We start from the raw sequence: 4,359 nt of genomic DNA, 5'->3' as shown, positions 1-4,359 counted from the left end.
GCGAATCTCAGGGACAGCAGTTCGAAACTACCAGCTGTTCCGCAGAAGAAAGAAACGCTTTCTGCTCCCATAAAGATTTACAGCCTTGGAAACCCTGTACAGGGTCGCTATGAGTCTGAACCCTCAGAACCGTGGTCCACGGCACATAACAACAACAACATATTTGTTGGCTGGAGTCCTGGTGTGGCGCTGTGGGTTAATGTACTGGACTGCTGCAAGGTAGGCGGTTAACAACAAATAAAAACATCGTTGGGCTGAAAATGGAGGTGAGTTCATTTTGGGACCTGAAGGCTAAGGACCATAGTCTGAGGAGGGAATGTCCCACCAGTGTGTGTCTTACCAGGAAGCCTTATCTTTTCCATGATTTTGACTTTCGTTGGAGGGGGGCATTCTTAAAAGCAATTTTTTGTCCCTTCCCCCTTGGCATTGCTTGTCTCGAAGCAAGTTCTCTGGACTTCCCTCTCACCCACCCGGTGCCTACACGGGGGGCGAACCTTGCAGGAAGCCGGGCCCGCAGCGCGGACGCCCAGGGCGTGGGAGCACGCGGCTCGGGCTTTGTTTCTCCGGCTTCTGGCCGGATATTTTTGGAGCATTAATCTCCGTCCTCCAGAGACTGGCACCCCTCCTCCCAGTCCGCGGTCGGTGCCGCGCGCACCGAGGTGAACCAGAGCGGAGCGCGCGCGGGGACAATGCGCTCCGCACCGCCCACGGGGAAGGAGGCCACGCTGGAAAGCCGGCTCACCAGACAAACGCAGCGTTGCTCCTCCGCGCGGGCCTGGGCGCGCCATAGGATGGTGGCGAAGGAAACTTGAGTCAACGCAATTGAGCCAAAATCACACTGCGTGGAGCCTCCGCGTCTGATTGATAACGGGGCTAGCGAGACATAATGAAGTTGATACTCCGGTGAATTGTGGCTTAATATTTTATGAATTTTTAGCACGACTGTCTTTGTATTTACTTGTTTAATGAAATATGACTCTGGAGACCTGCCGAAACGTCCCAGCCCCGGAAGTGCTCAAGACCAAGAGGTGCCTGAGCGCAGCCATCGTTCCTCGCTTCCTAATGAGACCGTTTATTTATGTGTTCAATTTGTTTTCGTTTTTATTGTTTTTTATACCTTTATTGTTATTTTCTTTTCAGAATGAGGAGACATAGATCAAACACTCCCTGCCCCTAGAATCAGAACGCAAGTCAACAAAGTACAGGAAACTGCTTTCCTTTGATAAAAGTACAAGAAAAACATCCCATAATTATGCTGAATGTTCGTAATTAACGTTAATATAGTTAGACGGATTGAGTCCATATTTCTTGGAATTTGCCTGTTTCATCCCAACCTCCTCCCCACCCTTCATCAAGTCTAGATGTATAAATAGTTGGTAGATTTCCACTTTTGCCATGGTGTTCTTGCTCCCTTTGAAATTTGTGTTTAATGAGGGATTTGGTTTGGTGTTCTCAGAAACCCTTGGACACCTCCATCCAGCACTTGGTCTGGACTTGATCCATTTCCTGAGTCTCCTGTTGGCACTGAGGCCGTCTGAATTGGTACCATGGCTGTACAATGTGGACTTGACCACCACCCTCCCCACCACCCCCATCGCACCTTCACAAACACACACACTCGCTGGAGAAACGAGTTTTATCCCAGTATCCTTGAGAAACCGAGACCCCTGGGCACCCAGCCCCTTTGTGAATCAGCCAGTCCTACATCCTCCCCTCCCCAAGGGGAACTTGGGGTTCTTGATGGACGACGACCTGGTTCTCACAGGCAGCTCCACAGGGGCCCAGAGGCCAGACACTTTCAGAAAACAGTTGTTGTGCTGTTGAGTTGGTTCTGACCCGTAGCGACCCTGTGTAGGGTTTTCTAGGAGCGGCTGGTGAGCTTGAACTGCCTAGCTTGTGGTTCAAACCAACTTTGCAGTCCAGTGCATTAGCCCACAGCGCCACACCAGGACTCCAGCCCAACAATAAAGCTAGACCTACCTATAAGGGGAGTCCTGGTGTGGTGCTGTGGGTTAATGCCAGACTGCAAAGTCGTTTGAACTGCAAGGTCAGCGGTTCCTGTTGTAAATTGAGCTGTGTTCCGTTAAGAAGATGGGTTCTGGTGTGTCACTTAGGATAAGCACTGGCCTGCTAACCACAAGGTTGGAGGTTCAAACCCACCCACTGCTCTTCAGAAACTCTATACAGAGTGGCGATGAGTCTGAACTGACTCAACAGCATCCAACAAGAACACGTGTGCAAATCCTATGCTCTGTACCCATGAGCATGAGTATTTTGAAACAGGGTCTCTTGAGGATGTGCCAATTAAGTTCACTGAGCTGTTGTCATGTGCCGTCAAGTCGGTTCCGACCCATAGTGACCCTGCACAGGGTTTCCAAGGCTGTAAATCTTTACAGGAGCAGAAAGCCTCATCTTTCTCCCATGGAACAGCTGGTAGTTTTGAACTGCTGACCTTAAGGTTCGCAGCCTGATTCGTAACCACTACGTTACCCTGCGGCAGTTGTTGTGAGGTGCCGTTGAGTCGATTCTGACCCATAGCGACCCTGCATAGGGTTTCCTAGGAACAGCTAGTGAGCTTGAACCACCGACCTTGCAGTTCAAATGACTTTGCAGTCTGACGCATTAGCCCACAGCGCCACACCGGGACTCCTAGGGTAGTCCAAATCCCATCCAAGGAGCCATGGCGGCACAATGGGGTAAGCACAAGATGCAAATGGAACAAGCTCCTCCGATGGTGAAAGAGGAGGCTGTCTGCTCCTGTGAAGCTTCACGGTCTCAGAAACCCCAAGGAGCAGTTCTATGTCCTTTAGGGTCGCTGTGACTGGAATTGCATCTGAGTGGGGTTCTTCTCAAGAGGTGACAGGGCAGAGCCAGGATGGCTGTGTAAAGATCCATCTTCAAACCCAGAAATGCCAGGGGTCACCAGAAGCTGGGAATCCTGGTGGAGTGCTGTGGATAAGCACTGGGTTGCTAACAGCAGACAGGGTTTTGAGAGTCTCCCTCCCAAGTTTTCCAGAGCTTGTCTGAAAATCCGCCCTCCCTCTAACTCCACCTTGCTGTCCGTCAGTCTTCTGACCAGTAATGTCACCTGGTCTTCCCCTGCCCCACTCCCCCCACCCACCCTGCACAAAGACCTTAGAAGAATCTATGCACTGGGGTTGTGGTATTGGAGAAGAATATTGAAAGTACCAGGGACTGCCAGAAGAACAAATAAATCTGTGTTGGAAGAACAGTCAGAATGTTTCTTAAAAGCCAGGATGGCAGGACTTTGTCTCTCAGACGTCGACATTTTATCAGGAAGGACCAGTCCCTGGAGAAGGGCATCATGTTTGGTAAAGTGGAGGGTCAGTGAAAAAGATGAGACGAATTGGCTCAGTGGCCGCAGCAATGGACTTGAGTGTAACAGTGATGGTGAGGTTGGCACAGGACCGGGCATGGTTCATTCTGTTGTGCATAATAAGGTTGTGATGAGTCGTTACTGACGTAACCGTACCTAACAATAACAGCTGTAGGGTGGGACTGACTGGACGGCTCATAACAGCAACAATGCATATATATTATTTTTAGGATAAATGGCAAATCTTTTTATTTAATATAGATACCCTATTTTAATTTTTGGAGAATTTTCTCCATATTTCTAATCTGAAAAAAATGAATGAAGACATGTTTTTTGGATGATTACATTATGTTACACCATGAGGGAGCAATCAGTCCAATGCCTGTCAAACCACTGAGAACCCTAGCCTGATCTGGGTGGCTTGTAACTTAACCATCAACCCCAGCTGACTGTCCTGCTTCCTTCTTTTTTTTTTTTTAAACTGCCTGCCCCGTCTCCCAGGTGTCTACCCTCTAGCTGTAGATCCTGGTATGACACTGTAGAATAAACACTGGACTGCTAACCACAAGGTCAGTGGTTCAAACTCACCAGCCACTCCTTGGAAATCCTGTACAGGATTGCTATGAGTTGGAACTGACTCTTTGGTAGTTAACAGCCCTCTAGCCAGTTAATAATTTCCCCTTCCCTCTTAAAGAATGTTTCTTTTAGTAAGAAAACCTTTTCCTGTTTCCTGTTTTTACAGCATGGGTTTCACACAATAGTTGTCTTTTTGTGATGGATTAATTTCACTTAGCATAATGTCTTCCAGGTTCATTCACGCTATGGGTGTTTCGTAGATACAGTGTTATTCATCGGGTTCATCAATTCCATTGTATGCTGGACAGTGAATAAGGAAGATCGTAGAAGAATTGATGCCTTTGAGTTGTGGTGTTGGAGGAGAATACTGAAAGTGCCATGGACTGCCTAAAGAACCAATAGATCTGTTTTGGAAGAAGTGCAGCCAGAGTGCTCCTTGGAGGCCA

The sequence above is a fragment of the Chrysochloris asiatica genome, unplaced genomic scaffold (assembly GCF_000296735.1).
Source record: "Chrysochloris asiatica unplaced genomic scaffold, ChrAsi1.0 scaffold00040, whole genome shotgun sequence".
Taxonomy (NCBI): Eukaryota; Metazoa; Chordata; class Mammalia; order Afrosoricida; family Chrysochloridae; genus Chrysochloris; species Chrysochloris asiatica.
This window is presented reverse-complemented; position numbering follows the sequence as displayed.